Source organism: Vicugna pacos, chromosome 25 (assembly GCF_048564905.1).
Source record: "Vicugna pacos chromosome 25, VicPac4, whole genome shotgun sequence".
Lineage (NCBI taxonomy): Eukaryota > Metazoa > Chordata > Mammalia > Artiodactyla > Camelidae > Vicugna > Vicugna pacos.
In genome coordinates, this window is record NC_133011.1 from 17,226,207 (window position 1) to 17,244,811 (window position 18,605).

At 35.9% G+C, this 18,605-nt stretch overlaps 1 long non-coding RNA gene across 1 annotated transcript in view; it reads right to left on the minus strand.

The window, feature by feature from the left end:
- Positions 1–396: 396 nt before the first annotated feature.
- Positions 397–18,605, minus strand: part of LOC140689276 (uncharacterized) — an 85,082-nt gene continuing 66,873 nt past the window's right edge. Inside the window, exon 5 of the long non-coding RNA XR_012064165.1 lies at positions 397–989. This is a non-coding gene — a long non-coding RNA (uncharacterized lncRNA). The remainder of the gene's footprint in view (positions 990–18,605) is intronic.

Here is an 18,605-nt window from a genome sequence, read left to right on the forward strand (position 1 = left end):
CCGCAGGTAGCTCCGCTGCTCTGTGCAGCTGCGCGCTCTGCGCCGGCGCTCCGCCCTGGTCGCGCTCCGCGGGTGGGCTCGGGGAAGACCGAGGGGCAGCCTTGTTCCTGCTCCGAGCCAAGACCCAGCTGCTTGTCTGTCCCTGTGGAGCAAGTTCTCCGGGGGACCAGAATGGAAGGATCCCATCTGCCCAGGGCTGCAGGCCCGTCTCAGCCTGGCCCTTGAGGCTGCCAAGCCCCTCGGTGCGGACGCAGGCCTCGCCTCTGCCCCCGCCTGGGTGCCAAGCGCCGGAGAATATAGCGGCTCTGCCTGGGCCCCGCCCTCCCCCCCCCCCCCCCGAAAAGCCTCCGCGTGCCTTCAGAGATGGGGGCACGCACCCCTACCCCGAGAGCACATCAACCTTGCTGTTTTATGGAGGGCCCAGGTGGTTCTGTCCTGTACACCCACAGCCCCGGCGCCCAGCCCCTTGCAGTCCCCTGGAGCTGCCTCCGTGCAGCCGCCCCCGTCCTCCGCCCGGATTGTGCAGCCTGGCCGTGCCCGCCGCTGCCGGCCCGCGTCTCAGGCTGGGTGTCGGGGGGACGCTCTGTGCCCGTTTAACTTAGTTCTGTCAGACAAGGGCTGCTCTGTACAGATCCGAGCCTCGGAGGCTCCCCCTCCGTCCCGCTGGCCTCTCAATTGGAGAGGGGAGACCCAGCGAGCAAGCGCCAGTCCTCCTTTGCCGCTCCCTCCCTGCGGGACCCGTCCCGCGCTGCTTTGCCTTTTGTTCTTTCTTTTTTCGTTTTCTCCTACCAGATTTTTGGCGTCTTTATCTTTTGAAGAGGGCGATGATCTGTTGGAGTTCCGCAGGTGCTCTGGTTGGCTGAGTGGGTCTGTAGATGTGGGTCTTGGTGTATTTGTGGGAGAGGGTGACTTACAAGCGTCCTTCTACTCCGCCATCTTGCCCGGAAGTCCCCAATAATTTCTTGATATGAAGGGATTTAGTTTTGCCTCTAGAGATCAAGATTAAAATTGTATTATATTTTTATGTGAATTAATTAATTAGTTCTAGGTGTTCAAATTAGAAGCTTGTTTAAATTGAAAGGAAAAATATAGATGATTTTAATAACATATTTTACAAGTATTTTCAGAACTTCTAGTTCTTTCCGTTCTTATATTACCTGAAAACAACCCTTTCCTCTCAGAATAGGAGGGAGAGAATATAGCCAATACACCAGCATGCTTAAAACAAATTCTGTCTATCTATCTATCTATCTATTATAATCATCATCATCATCATCATCATCATCATCATCATCTATCTGTGACCCAGTTGGAGGTTTGTAGCTATGTCTGAAGCCCAAACTATATTTGCTTTACTCAGTACTGTTTTACTTGCCTGTGACAAAAGCTAGTCTATATTGGCTTAAACAAATTAAGGGATTACTTGGCTCATATAACCTAAAAGACCATGGATAAGAAAAATATATCAACTTGAATACTTTTGGCATATATTTAGGGGAAATATCAACTGAAAATTTTAAGTTAACTTATTAGTTCATTAGTTATTTAATTTAAAAATCAGTAGGTAGACTTAAGGTACAGATTGATTTGGGTTCTGGTTTCCTTTGCCTGTGATTTTCTGTCTTCATGCTCCACATGTTAGCTTCATCCTAAAGTTAATGTTCCTCATGGCGATTAAATGCCTGAAGCAGATCTAGGCTTCACAGTGATGTACTGAATGTCCAAGAGGAAGAGAGAACTTCTTTTCCCTCAATTTTTATCCAAATTCCTAGGCTTTAATCTTATCTGACCAAGTTATTACATTTTCCTAATCCTGAACCAATCACTGTGGACAGAGGAAATGCTATTTACTGACTGACTTACTTCTGGGTTAAACATCCATCTGTGAACCAGTTGTTATGACTTATAGAGATGATTAAGGTTAGTGGGATGGGGCAGTTAAGATTCATTCTTCAGACTGGGTTTGGAGTCAGTTTCACCAAAATGACATGCTGTTATGCAATGCGGTAGAGGTTCTAATGTCCAGCACACCTTGCTTCAAGTATACTGGGCCCAGGTCACTGAGAATCTATCACTCTCCCTTATCTCTGCTTTCCTTAGTATCTGCTTCATTCTCAGTTCCCAGATGCTGGCAAGATAGTCACCAACTTCTCCAGGTTAAAAAACCATTCTGACAACTTAAAAACCACAGAGTGAGAATTTCTTCTTTCTCACTATCTCTAACAAATGGACAATACGAATTGTTATTAGACCAAGTTGGGTCTACATCTATACTTGAAACACATTCTTCTACCAGAGCTATGAATGCTCATATTGATGAGCCTTGGGCCATGTGACATTCCTGGAGATAGGTTTAAGATCAGCTCTATTCAGATAACATGGGCTTAGATTAGGAGCCAGGTAATTCTCAAAGAAAAAGCAGGAAACGCTTATTAAAGAAGGGAAATGGTTGCTAGGCAAAACAACAACAATAATAACTACCAAAATAAATAAATAAAAAATCTCATAGGAATGTTCACAGACAAAAAGATCCCAACAAGGACAATAACATTTGTCCAACACAAAAACAAAAATTTCATTCAACTGTTTTATGTGAACAAAATGTGATAATGCCTATGTTTAATGGAATTAATTGAAGTTTATTTACTGTTTGTAACAAAATAAAAGATTGCTTAGCATTTGGAAACAACCTAATGTTTAACCTGCATATTCACTTAAAATAGCTTCACTGTATTAACTACAGAGGATTAATTAAAAATAACAATAATGGATTTAAAACCCTGTATTACTTGGGGTGTGCTTGGAATTTAATGTCACTTACTTTGGAATAACTTATTGAACAGTCTTTGAGACATGAAAAGAGGACCAAAAAAAATCACAAGACAGAGTTAATCTCAGCTTTGGCATGAATGTTCTTATTCAACTGATCGCAAAAGCCATTGAAAGTTTTCTTATATTTGAAAACATACTTCAAAAATTATTTCTACTTGCATTAAATAATCCAAAACTTATGTAGCATTATATAGCATTATGTAGTATTAGTGACCATGTCAAGAACAAGGTTGATGAACTAAGAAAAATGGGCTAATATGTGTGGAGAAAAGCCATTTTTAGAAGGCTTCTTAATTCAAAATATATTAATGTGATAAATGCTCCATGGAGTCTGATTAGTGGAACTGCTCAGCAGAATATATTCACATAAGTCAATTTCCAGTTTAGTTTCGCATTTCATCTTTAATAATGGCACCACTGATATATACATGACTGTTCTTTCTGCCAATCCCATCTAAGGATAGCATAATTTCTCAAGTCAAGACACAGAAATATTGTTAATTGTGTATTTAAACATGATTCAAAGTTTGCAACCTACCTATGATTGATGTGATTAAATTATATAAAGAGGCTATCTATAGAAAGTTGACCCTCATTAAACCGTGGGTTGCATTAACAATGGCAGTCATGATTCCCATTAATCCTGGCTTCACAGTACGTCCAGAGTGAATCAAGACATTAGCTCTAACTCAGGAGTTAAGGAACCCATCTTATCTAATGTGATGGAGTTCTATCCTCCTACTTTGTAGTGCAGGGATAGGGACATATATATATATATACGTCACATGTGTATTACATATGAAAATGTATATACAGTTATATGTATTGTTTAACTATAATATGTAACATTATCTATAAATATACATAAGTTGATTATGACTGCTTTTCCAAGTGACTATTATCCAAGTGACAGCTTTTCCAAGAGACCTTTCTTTTTTCAGCATTTTATTAGTATTAGCCTTATTGAAGACCATTATGCTTAATTCAAGGAGTCATTTAGCTGTATTTATTGAATGTCTCTAAGAAGTATAATGAAAAGAATTAAATATTTTCTTGTCCTCGATAACTTTTAATTTAATGTAGAGAAAAAAATGTGCCTCAGTGTGTGTGTGGGAGGTACATAAAGAATAGGTATGAACAAAGATGGATATTTTATTGTTATTTTTCATTATTATCATTATTATTATTTCATGTTAGCTTTTAAGTGAAAGAATAAATGAAATTTATAGAAATTAGTAAAATGATACCCAGTAGCAGGTTATTTGAGTGGCAGAATTGTGCAAAAGGAAAAAAATCTCAAAAAGGAAATGCTCTAACAAATGTACAGAAAGTACATGCAGCTAAGGCTGTAAGCAGTGAAATAAATTTCCACATTTGTAAATCTGCTGTAGGTGCCACAATCCATGTTTTTAGGGACCCAGGTACAAGGAAAATGATTGAAAATAAAAATTTCCAAGGAAATTTTAATGAGTTTTGAATCTTTTTAATGGGCTGAATTGAGGAGACTGGATCACTGCATAGCAAGGCATTTTATAAATGTGAATGTAACCAATCTACAGTTTCCTAAATATTCTAAGGGGAGAAATAAAAGTTTGATAGAGTGTTGCCCTTTAGTCATTAATGTAATACTTTAAAATGTATAGGTATTTGATTTTCTAAGCAATCACTGAATATTTCAGCAGTGGTATAAGAATTTTGCCTCTGGGTGGCTCTTAACAGTGTTTTATGTGACATGATTGGCTACTGGCTTAGAAAAGAGATTAAAAATCACAAGAACATTGTGGATATTTTCCAGTCCAGTTGGCATTTAGGCTTTATTCCAAATGAAGCTGATTTCAAAAGTATTTGAGAAAAAAATCACAAAGGCAGAGCCTGTTCAGTAAGGTTTAGAAGTTGTCTTCATACCATATATTCTGTTCTTTTTAGCTCTAATCTCACGATTATTCTGTGAGAGAAAAAAAGGAAACTGATTTTATGGGGTGGTGAAATTACAATGATCATTTTTCAAAAAGTACTTGCTTGTTTTTTTTTTTTTTTTCTTTTAACAAAGTCCATGTGCATTTTAGCTCTGGTGCAAGTAGCAGTGCACTTCTACAACATTTTTTTTCTATGTGCACATGGAAATATATAAGCACAATATCTTAGAAGTGCTTAATCTAGTATAAATATAGAGAATGCCTTTGGCACTGACCTTCTACAGAGAAATTTCTTTTTCACTTGAGTTCCCCGCACTTTATCCCCAGAATTTTCAGATCATTTCATCCCTACTTCCACAAATATACTTTAAAATTTTTTTTTATTGTGGTAAAATACACATGACATAGAATTTACCACCTTAACCATTTAAAGTGTACAGTTCAGAGGTAGTAAATATATTTGCAATGTTGTGCTACCATAACTACCAGTCATCTCCGGATAGATGCAGAAAAATGTCTTATGTAACTGAAACTCTATACCCATTAAACAACAGCTCTCCATTTCCCCCTTCCCTTAGCCTCTAAAAACCACCATTCTACTTTTTGTCTCTGTAACTTTGACTACTCTAAATATTTCATATAAGTGGAATTATATATTATTTGTCTTTCTGTGGCTTATTTCATTATTAGCATAATGACCTCAAGTTTTACCTAAGCTGTAGTATATGTCAGAACTTCCATACTGAGACTGAATAATATTCTATTGCATGTGTATACTATATTTTGCTTATCTCTTCATCTGTTGGTAAAGATTTAGGTTGCTTTCATTTCTTGTCTTATTATTTCATCTATCAGTAGACCCTTGGGTTGCTCCACATTTTAAGTATTGTGAATAATATTGAAGGGAACATGGGTGTACAAATAGCTCTTCAGGATCCTGCTTTGAATTCTTCTGAATAAATATTCAGAAGTAAAAACTGCTGAATCATATGTTAATTCGATTTTTACATTTTTGAGGAACCTCCAATCTGTGTTCCATAGCAGCTGTACCATTTTATATTCTCACCAACAGTGCACAAGGGTTCCAATTTCTCCATATCCTTGCTAACACTTGTTATTTTATGTTTTATAGTCATTCTAGTAGGTATGAGGTGGTATCTCATTGTAATTTTGATTTGCATTTCCCTAATTATGAAAGATGTTGAGCATCTTTTCATGTGCTTATTGGCAATTTGTATATTTTCTTTTGAGAATGTCTATCCAATTTCTTTGCCCATTTATGAATTGGATTGAGTTTTATGGGTTCTGCCTGTAATTTGGATATTAATCCCTTATGACATATGTGATTTTCAAATATTTCCTCCCATTTTGTTGGCTGTTTTTACTCTGTTAACAGTGTTTTTTGATGCATAAAATTTTAAAATTTTCATGACGTCCAATTTGTCTATATTTTCTTTTGTTGCCTGTTCCTTTATTGTTGTTTCCTAATCCATCATAACTGAATCCAGTGCTACGAAGCTTTTGCCCTGTGTTTTAAGAGTTTTACAGTGTTAGCTCTTACATTTAGGTCTTTGATACTTTTAAGTTAATTTTTTATATGAAGTTAAATAATGGTCCAGGTTCATTCTTCTGCATACGGACATCTAGTTTCCCCAGCACCATTTGTTAAAAAGACTGTCTTCCCTGTTGAGTGGTCTTGGCACACTTGTTTAAAATCATGTGAGTGTTTATTTCTGGGTTCTCTGTTCTATTTCATTGCTTTATGTGTCTATCTTTGTATGAGTACCACATTCTTTTGATTACTGTAAATTTGTAGTTAGTTTTGAAATTAAGAAGTATGAAATCTCCAGCTTTTAAATCCCCTGGAATTCACTTCAGCCAGAGAGGAGGGGCTTGCAACAATTTCCTGCCTCTTTGTCTGCACCTCTGAAATTAGAAGCAGCAATCAGAGCACAAATCCCCGATATTTGGAGGATGTGTCCTTTTTGCCCATCTTGGCTCCTATAAGCTGCATGTGAGCTGCCCCTAGAATACCTGCACAGATGCCGACCATGAGACTGGGCAGTGAGATGGGTAACTTCTAAGAGCTGAAACTGACTGAAAGTAACTACAGCTTACTGTCCAAACCTTCCCTTGGAATTTGCAAGCATTCAATGAACTCCACAGTTCAAAAGTTGTTATATCTGTCAGATTCTGTTAACGTAGTTGTTGTCTGAGTGGAGAGATAGATTCCTAGTCTTTCCAACCCTGCAGTCTTTCCAGAATCCTCTCAAATACATATTTGAGACTGAAATTGAAAGGGTTTCTATGAAAGATGATAACAAATGGGTTTGCTTTGATGAAATGAAGTGAAAGTGGTGAGGTACAGTGGGCTTGGAGTATGTTGTTCCAATCTCTCCTTTCAGGGGTGGCCTTGGGTAAATCTATGAACAGTTTTCTCACCAGATGGGATAACAACAGTATCCACTTCACACCGACCTTGTGAATAATAAATAAGGTAATTTAAGTAAAGGCATTGACACTAAAAAATGAAGGAGAGCTATGGCCCTTTCACTCTTTATTTTCCTTCTTATGAGGTGTCATTTGGAGAAGAAAATGTTCTTGTAGTCCAACTGATTATTTATAGACAACCTGTATTCCCAGGTGAATGCAGACAACCCAAATCAATTGAACAGCCTTCAGTGATTCCCGGAACACCACCCTCATCAAAAGATGCTATTAGAATTGTGAACAATGAATGTTCTCCCTTGTGTGCCTTATGTTCTAGTTTCACACATAATAAAAACACAAAACCCCAGATTCTAGCTAGAACAGCATTTCTGTAGCTACCTTAATAAAAAATATATCCAGTGTCATAAGAAACAAGGGAGCTGAAGATAATATATTTCATGAAATGAAGCCACTTTTAAAAGTGATTTTCTAAGATCTAAAAATAGTCACTTTTTTTTTTGGTGTGTCTTCATGGTTTTGCTACAAACTCTGTGAAATGTCAAGGTATGACATTGTAGTTGAATAGATTTCTAAATTGATAAGCACCACACATACTATGCATTTGATCTCTTTAATTTGTAAAGCATTTTTGTGAAATAAACACACACACAAAAGTGAGCTGTATTATGATGGTAAACATATATAAATACTGATTTTGAAGACCATATGATAATCTAACCCAGGATAACTAAATTCAAAGAATTCGTTTAAGTCACAAGCCACATGGAAAAGTTTGGAATGATTATGTAAAAAATGTACCTCAAGTTTTGTCATTTTGGTCATTACTTGTGTTTGCCTCCCCAAATAATTCTCACATGACATTTCCCTTCTCTTACATAGGAATCACTAAGCATAATTGTGGACAGAAAAGCTGAACAAGATTTTGATAAACTCAAAAGATTTGCCTTGATTGGGAAGAACATAGACCTAGGAGAATAATTTTCTAGAAATATTCAAGTCTTGTTTTAAATGTTAACATTATGGTTATTTCTGAGAATTTCTGGTGAATTCTTCTTAGTGATCAAGACTGTGAGAATGTTTACCTTCTTAGACTCAAAAATTGAAAATACCCAGATGATGGCACTTGGGAAATTCTGCACACCCTCTCAGATATAGGGCTCATCTCTAAAGCAAATGAAAACAAAAACAAGGATCAAGAAGATAGTTTTTATCTCCAAAGTGAGAGCCACTTGCAACTCCCCGGGGATGGCTGCTGCTGTCAGACTTTTAGTTCAGAGAGAAGCCGGTGAAAATGAATTTATTACCTGGTTGGAGAATTGAGTTGCTTATGTTCCTACACAGGCAGAGAGCATAGCCCTCAATCTAAAATGGTCAGACCTTGCAGTAATTCTTTCAAAATTTATAGTTTCATCTTCTTTATCAGTGACTAATTTTCATTCGTTCTTTTATACACTACTCCCTTCAATGTGCCTGCTGACAGACTTGCAGACTACTGGACTCCTTTATTTCTACTCTGTGATTTTGACTGAGAATGCAAAGAGATGAGAAAAGTACATGAAGATGTATGGATTTCCATCCTTCACATTTTTTTCACAGTATGATGTGTTAATAATTGCTAGTCTGGTTAGTCCTCAAGGAGAATGTTCTGCTTATTGGGTACATGATTTCCCTTAAGGCCATTTATTGGACTTTTCAGTGATAAACAATGGGCTATCTGGTTCTTCTTTCTTCCACAGTAGTTTTTGCTCACTGGTTTTCAAAGGGCACTAATGAGATACTCCAGCATGATTTACCTGCTTTCACACCACAGGCTCATTATTTTTGTTCCATAGAGTTCATATTATCTTTTTTTTTTTCCAGCTATTTGAAGAGAACAACTATGATGGTTGGCACTCTTCTCCCTCAAAGCTAAATATTTTTATTTTCATTATTTATTCATTTATTTTATTGAAGTACCATCTGTTACAATGTGTCGATTTCTGGTGTACAGCACAATGTCTCCGTCATGCATATACATACATATAATCGTTGTCATATATTTTTCATTGAAGGTTATAACAAGATATTGAACATAGTTCCTTGTGCTATACAGTAGAAACTTTTTTTAAAACTGTTTTTATATATAGTGGCTATCATTTATAAATCTTAAATTTCCAAATTTATCCCTGCCCACCCCCTTTCCCTGGTAACTGTAAGACTGTTCATATTACCTTTCTATTAGTGTATATATAAGACACTATTGCTCGTCAAAATAGAGTGATAAATTCTATAACGAAAACCTTAGCAAAAGCATTATAATGTAAGTCATAGATGCAATCTAATTATGTAATTGAATATTATTTCCTTTGAATAATTAAAACAGGGGACATTCTACTATATATCTTATTTCATATTGAATAGGCTAATAAATTAAATATTCTTAAGTTAATTACTAGATAGACAACAAGTTAATATTCTAAAGTATATACCAAAACTGTAATTTTCTATCTTTGCCATTGGTTGGTAACCTAGTTGCTCTGTGCACCTCTCCAAACCATGACATAGCCTTGGCACAACTTCCTGGCACAAAAGTTGACCTAGAAGGGGCAGCATATTGAAAATTTTTCCCACTACTGTCTCATATGAGAAGGACACAGTTGCCCTTAGATACTCATGCCCTAGTCCACTCAATCTTTCACCTCTAAACTCTGTACTGTATCTTTGTGCAATAGTAGAAAGAAAGAAAATACAGTAAACCATAGGTTATGCAGAATGGTGGGGTTATTCATCTAAAAATACTCACCTACATTTTTGTAATATATAATGCAGTGTAATTCACAATTTTTCTCTGAACATCCCTAAGAAGCCACATTCTCTTTGTGTTCAAAATGCTGCTGCCAAAATTGATGTTATCCCATGACTGTGGATACAACTAAGAAGTTATTTGCTGAAATACTGCTGCAAAAGCATACAGGGTGTAATTTTGTCTTAAGAGTAGACTTGTTTAGAGTACTTGCAATGGGTAATTTTTAGCATATTGCCTCCAGATTATGCTATAGCATTCTGTTAAATAATTATCAGGACTTTAATTGCAGAATGCCAAAAGGAGACAGCTATATCTAAGAAATACATACGGAGTTACACTCAAATGATCTGACTTCAAGTCCTAGTTCTGAGCCTCAAATTCCTTATTTATCTGTAGTACGGGCATAGTAATATTGAGTTCACAAAGTTTAGTGTTGTAGACCAAAAAGCAGTTGTGTGCTACCTAGGGAGAAATATGCTTACTATAACACTGATCCTTAAAGAATAATGATTTCTTTGCTCACTTAGTGTTCTGGAATAATTTCTTTAATAATTCCTAAATGCTGAATTTTCTTCATATAATTTAATATAGTTAATTTAAACACGTATGTTTAAAATTACATAATGTATATTCTTTACCTCAACAGTAAAGATGGGCCATTTCTGGCAAATGTCCTAATCTTTTTCAGAAACTCTTATTCTTTTGCTGTCCTGTTGATCTTCAGTGCCCTATGCTGCTCCTATGTCATATCTGTTGAATCTAAATGGACTCATCTTTGTTCCAGGGCTCAAATTACTTTCAGAGAGCCTCCCTTTCTCTATCTGTATTTTCTGAAACTATACCTTCCATGTTCATGGAGTTCAGTTGCTCTGGCTCTCACTATTTCTAATTTGGGAGGCTGCAACTTAAAAAATGTTTTCTTTTAATAGTTACTGTGCAAAATGCCTATCTGTAAGCCAGGAGTGACATCCTTCTCTAACAGGGGAAGGGTCATCTGGGTTGTTTTGGATGTTGGCTCTAAGTGAATAGCTTTTCAGGTTGGTCATCACCTGAGAAAGCCTCCCCTGCTGTGTAGAAGTCATTGACTTTAGGATACTTACTGTGCTAAACACACTCTTAAGATTTCTCTAGTATGCCGCAATCTGAGATGTATTCATTAACTATTTTGACCCTGGTGTATGCAGGCTATGAAAATTAGTGTTTTCATGTTCTTCAGGTAAATACCAGAAGTAGAATGGCTGGGTCATATGGTAGTTCTATTTTTAATTCTTTGAGGAATCTCCATACTTCTTTTTCCCATAGTAAATGCACCGATTTATAGTCCCATTAAATGTAGGAGAGTTTCCATTTTTATACATCCTCTCCAACATTTGTTATTTTTGTCTTTTCACTAAAAGCCATCCTAATAGGTTTCAGGTACTATCTCACGGTGGTTTTGATCTTCATTTCCCTAATAGTTAGTGATGTTAAATATCTTTTCACTTGCCTGTTGGCCATCTGTATGTCTTATTTGGAAAAATGTGTATTCACATCATCTGCCCATTTTAAAATCAGGTTTGTTTTTTTGTTGTTGAGTTGTATGAGTTCTTTATATATTTTGGATATTAATTCTTTACCAGATATGTGATTTGCAAATATCTTCTCCTGTTCAGTAGATTACCTTTTCATTTTGATGATGGCTTTCTTCACTATGCAGAAGCTTTTTAGTTTGATGTAGTCCCATTTGTTTATTTTTGCTTTTGTTTTCCTTGCTTTTGAAGTCAGATCTACAAAAACATTGCTAATACCAATATTAATGAAGTTACTGCCTTTGTTTTCTTCTGAGAGTTTTATGATTTCAGGTCTTATAGTCACATCTTTAATCCATTTTAAGTTAATTTTTACATATGGTGTAAGATAGTGGTCTGGACTCATTCTTTTGCATGTGGCTGTCCAGTTTTCCCAACACTGTTAACTGAAGAGACTCTCCTTTCTCCACTGCACGGTCTTTGCTCCTTTGTTGTAAACCATTAATTGTCCATATATATGTGCATTTATTTCTGGGCTCTCAGTTCTGTTCCATCGATCTGTATGTCTGTTTTTGTGCCAGTACCATACTGTTATAGTTATTATAGCTTTGTAGTATAGTTTGGTGTTAGGGAAAGTGATACTTCCAGCTTTGCTCATTTTTTCAAGATTGCTTTGGCTGTTTGGAATCTTTTGTGGTCCACACAAATTTTACAATTATTTGTTTTAGTTCTGTGAAATATGACATTGGAATACATTAAAAGGCTACTGAAAAATAATATCAGATATGTCATTATTATTATGCTCTGAGACGGTTGGCTTAGCAGTGGACACTGGTGACATTTTTGCCTGGTCTGTCCTTGTAAAACATTTCAGTGTCCATCTGCTTATGGAATCCTAAGTACAAAGCATGTTCTAACAGATACTTTGGTATTATATAGTCCTTTATTCTGCCATAACCAATATATCTTTCCTATTGCTTTTGTTCCAAAAATTTCCTTTGTTGGTAGCTTGTTTCACTGAAGGTAATTCACATACTAAAGCTGTAAAAAAGATGGGACAACATAACTGCCAAGGAGATTTTAACTTGGCTGGTAGAATTATTCTTTGTAGGTCTCCTGAAAGACATTCTAGTTTTCTTCAGTTTCTTTCGCTAGTGATCTGTCTTTTGTCAGTGATCTGCTCAGGGAGTAAAAGTCGGTATAAGCTTTATTTCACTACTTATGATAAAAATCTTTGGCTGTGTAAAGGGTTTCTTTACTCAAGCTGCTAAAATTTTTCATTATATTTCAGTATATTCCTACTTTTTTTGGGTCAGTTCACAATGTTTCCATTGTTAGCAGACACACTATACAGAATCTCTCCTGTGAAATTCTCATTAACTTATATTAGTGTTCAAGCCATTAAATTCGGATTCAGAACATAAAGGGAAAAATAAACCAACCCTTTTTTTCACTTCTGATTACATGTGCCATCCAAGTCTCTCCCTCCCAATGGCAAAGGCCTGCATGATCATTAATATATTCATTCTTCTTTAATTACTACTTGTAGATGCTTTCAACTGCACTTCCAGATTAAATTATGTCATGTTGATATGAAATAAAAACAAATCATTCTTCATTTAGTAAATGAATGCACCTTAGGAGCTCTCAATAAGTATTAATTAAACTATATTTAATGCAGTTCTCTTTGAATTACACAGAATAAAAGGTAAGAAATAATGCCAAATGCATTTTATTTGGAAGACTGTAGCAGGTATGCTTGAATGCAGTAAAAAATGAGGGCGGTGTGGAAGTGGCAAGAGTCAAGGGGAGCATTATAAGTCAGATCACAAATATGAATTTGGTTAAGAGTCAGCAAAATTTGTAACGTTGCTCCAATTGGTTAATAAACTGTTACTAAGCTGAATATATTTTCCTCCTTCCCCTAATCTTCCTCCTTTCATTCCTTCTCTTTACTTTCACTTACTTATAACCAAATGATTCAACTATGAAAATGCAATGTAGTAACAAGTACTTTGTGAAATTAGAAATTTTAAAAAGTTGTTTTGTTTTTTACTTCTGGTTTTGTATTCTCAGATGAGTCATTTTATATCTAGTATTTTTAGTTTTCCCTTTAGTAAAACTTTCATGAAATTCACTTTAGAAAGGTAGTGGTTCATCAATTCATTCATCATTCAGCAACATTTATTGATTACCTTCTATGTTGCAGACTCTGCTATGTGTACTAGTGGATGCCCGTGATCCCTTAATATGTACAAGACACATGTATAGACACAAAGAGAAAATACATATGAAGAAGAAGTGGAATCATATCTAAGATTTTAAATAACTAAGTGCTCTGTAGGTACTCACTGCATTCTCACCACAATGCTGAGATGTAGGAATCATTATAAACCAATGTCAAAGACTGAGGAAATGAGGCTCAGAGATATTAAGTGAATTTTCCTAGGTAATGCAACTTTGAGATGGTAAAGATGGAATATAAACCCAGTATAGTTTGCTCTAAAGCCTAGGACCTCAAATATATTACCAAACAGTCTCACTCTAGAGAGAGAATATGCAAGTATGATTATAAATTATGTATGTTTATTTCATATTATTTATATCCCACTTAGTTCTAGGGTTGTTTTAAGGTGACACACATATAACTAATTAATAGTTCCAGACTTAAAGTATCTCTCAGTCCCAAAGGAAAGACAAATAAGATACAATAGCAAACATATCTACAAAGTGTTATGGAAATGTTAATAGGGTGATATCAACTGCCTAGGAAACTCAAATAAGGTGTAGCAGAGGAGTGAGTATTTGAGCTATATGTGGAAAAATACATAGGCATTTACCAAAAGGAGAAGGAGATAAGGTGAGGAGAAAGTATTCCAGGCACACTGGAATATATACAAGGGCATGGACCTTGGAGTCGCAGTGCTACAGAAGACAATGTTTGTTCGGATGTAAGAATCACATAGATTAAAAGGGAAGAATACTGAGCAAGAGAAAGAGGTGTTCTAACGTCAATACAAGTGTCTCTGCAAGAAACTGTTTTATTATCTCCAATTTACAGGTGAAGGAACTGACATATGGAGACACTGCTATTTAATTTCTTAGAGCTAATGAACGTCAATGATGAAAATTCTTCTAAATCTAAATCTGGTAGCATTATACCACTCTATGTGTGGTCAATTCTGAAAAAATTAAATTTAGCAGAATGAGAAGGAAAATCTGAGAAGGCTAAGGAAACCATTATTTCTCTTGGTTTCTCTGATCATAAAAAGAAGAAATATGAACTAGGTGCTAGCAAGATTATATGACTAAGTGACTACTTGGCAGGTTGTATTCAAGATGTTGAATAATAGATTGTTTCATTAAGGACATCACTCTGAATCAATCACACAAGCTCTCTTGATGTTTTTGAGAAAGCTTAAAAAAAATTTTATCCCAAAGCCTCGCTGCCTCTCTTCAATTAGATTTTTATCATGGCTTTCTTTTACTTCATTTAAATGTCTGCTCAAATGTTACCTTAGGAAGGTCTTCTCTTACCACTTATTTAAAATAGATACCTTCACACTATAATCATATTGCCATTGTTAACCTAAAACAATAAAAAAGACAGCTATTGTACCAGCAAAATGGGTTTATTTAGGACCAGCAAAGAATTGTAATTCAGGACACACAACTATGGCAATCCACATGCAAGTCCTAATTCGAAAAGAAGCATGCACCCCAATGTTCATACCAGTTCATAGCAGCATTACTTATAATGGCAAAGGTATAAAAACAACCTAAATGTCCATTGACAGATGACTGGATAAAGAAGATATATATATATATATATACATATATATATATATAACTATTACTCAGCCATTAAAAAGGATGAAATATGTCATTTGCACCAACATGGATGGGCCTAGAGATGATCATATTTAGTGAAGTCAGACAGAGAAAGACAAATATCAAACAGTATCCCTTACATGTGAAATCTAAAAAAAATGATACAATCTTATTTACAAACCAAAAATAGACTCACAGACATAAAAAACAAACTATGGTTACCAAAGGGGAAAGGGTGGGAGAGGGAAAAATTAGGAGTTTGGGATTAGCAGATACACATTACTATATATAAAACAGATAAACAACCAGGACCTATTGTATAGCACAGGGAACTATATTCCATTTCTTGTAATAACATATAATGGAAAAGAATTTGAAAAAAATATATATATGTATATGTATAACTGAATCACTTTGCTATATATCTGAAACTAACATTGTCAATCAACTACACCTCAATAAAAAACAAAATTTAAAAAAACATTGGAAACTCTTTTATAGAGGAGAAGGGGAAGTTGGGAGCGGCTACTGTGAACAAAATTTCATTGGAGGAAACTAGAAATTCAAAGCATAGTGGCTTTTTATTGGCTGAGTTGTGACAGTCTCTCACTGGCTCAGCTGTTGCTAGGAAAGGAGAAAACCTTCCTTTTGCTGGTGATAGATAGTAAAGTAGTGTCACTTCCTGCTGGAGATGCAATGTATCTTTTTTCCTGTTGGGATTTGTACTGAAGTCAAGTATGTGTATGAGATCTCCCCCTCTTGGCCTTCCAACTCCATTTTAATGAGGTTTCCCTTAATTAACTTTCACATCATAGTTTATTTTTCAGTGTAAAACTTAACAGTATCTGGCACTATATTATATATTTATTTGTCTCCCTTACAAGGTGAGGATTTTTTTAATGTAATAATTTTGGCACCAGGCACTTTCAGTGCCTGGCACATAGTGTAACTGAGCAGGATCCCATGGAGCCTTCCTGGGACAGACCAACCCATGTCTTCCACCTGCTTCTTGTCTGTTGGAAAACATTGGCCTCCCAGGCCTTTCCCAAGTTCCAAAGAATAAACTTAATCAGAGAAGTGAGATCATGCAGAAATAAAGGAAAACAATCAAGCAAGACAAAATAATAACTGCTTAGCCATTAAACAAAGTCAAGGACGTTTAGTTCTGCCTCAAAAGCTATAGATACTATTCTGAGCCATACCCTTTGAGCTGTTTTGCAGATACTGAAACCCCTACCAGGTGTAAGGAGTTAACTGTATGCTGGCCACAAGCACACAGACCACAGATAGTTTGAAACCAGAAGGCTGATGATGTTGACTCTGGATTACCTCACCATCAACTAATTAGAAGAATGTCCACAAACTGATCACACACCCCACAACTTCCCTCCCTCACCTGGCCTTTAAAAAAAAAAACAAAAAACTTTCCTTCAAAGCCATAGAGGAGTTTGGGCCTTTTGAGTACTACCTACCAGGACTCCTTGATTGGTGCCTGCAGTAAACACTGTACTTTCCTTCACGACAACTTGGTGTCAGTAGCTTGCAAGCGGACTCAAGTCTGGTTTGGTAACAACAGTAGGTGCTCATTAATTATTTATTGAATCAATGAATGTCTGAATCAATGATTGGGATGGATATATTGTAGAATTGTGCAGAACTGTCCTGTTTTAATCAGTGCTTATATAAAGACATACATGGCAGCTTATCAAAAGCATGGGTGGAACTTCTGGAAAGATGGCAGAGAGAGCAGATGTGTTAGGAAAAACTGTGCAAATTTTTTAGCACAATGCTTGGAATATAGACACAATAAACAGTGATTCTCTTTACCATATGCCCATGAAGTCATTTGAATCAAACAGGTGGATGACACAAAACTGGGAAAGAATCCCTAATGTGATGCACGACAGCATTGCAGTTTAGAAAGATTTTGAATAATAAGATGGAGAACATCTAAGAAAATAAAAGAGGAAAACTCTAAAAACGACACTTGGATTTTTTTTTAAAATGCATAATAAGTACATGGAGGATGAAGGTACAATTAAAAGTAATTAGTAATGAAACAAACCCAGCCTAGTGAAATCCTTGAGACTTCAGGAAACAACAACCTAGAGACTTCAGCCTAGCCAAAACCTAGAGACTTCTGTAATAAGGCTGTTACAAAAATTAATTCAATATTTGGCTTTGTAAACAAAAGCATAGTGTCCAGGCACAGTGATAATTACTCCATTATATTCTGATTTAAATATAGCACATCTAGGATATACTCTTCAGTTTATTCATTCATTCATTTAATACGTTTTTATTAAGTATCTACTGTGTTAGGCAGTATTCCAAACACTGAAGGCAGGACAGTAAATACATCTCCACATCTGATTAGGCCAGAGTAAATATAACAAAGATAAAAATGATGAAGTCAATAAAAAAGGCTTAATTTAAGTATTTGAAGATATCCTGTTTGAGAGCATGAACAAACGAATTCTGTATTGCCTTGAAGCTGAGAACTAAGACCAACAGATGAATTTAAGTTAAAATAGAATTTGTCTCTACAAATCTAAATTAATAACCTCTTAACATCATTGTCCAGAAGTGCTGATCTCTTTATCCCTGAGTATGATTAGCAGAGTCAAGATGGCCATCTTTTAGAGTAGTTTAGACATTCTTCATTAAAGATGGGATGAGCATTTGCAATTCTAAATTTCTGTGAAAATGAGTTACATTATTTGTAGCAGATTCCAGAAGAACAGGAGAATTGTGGTAAGTGAGCGGCTGTCAGAGTATGTTTAGAAGAAGAAATTTTAGAGTTTCTGATCTTGGAATTGCAAGCATTCTGAATGATTTACAAGATCTGTTTTGAGGCTGTGCTTGTTGTTTTATAAAGCTGAGGAGAGGTGAAGCAGAGTCCTAAAGTTGAAGATGGTAAGGAAATGAGAGACCAGGCTGCAGAAAAACACGGTGAGGGTGGACTAAAGAGGAAAACTGTGACTTGGTTACTAAAACCATTAAGCTTTGGCTGAAATGAGGGTGAGTAAAAGTTTGTATGACTGATGTAGAAATTTCAAAAAGCCCAAGGTTCTAGCAGAATTTCCCAGTTTCATAATCTGACTTTTCTTTCTGGAGTGTGGGAAACGGTAGAGTAGGAAATGGAGATAATTTAAGGAAAAAGACGATATTAAAAGGAACACAGTTTTCTTGAAAATAAAAAATTAAAGTGGAAGATGCTCTTGTGAAGAAGATGAAGGTGTTAAGATGATTTTACTGAAACACAATAGCGATATCAAAATG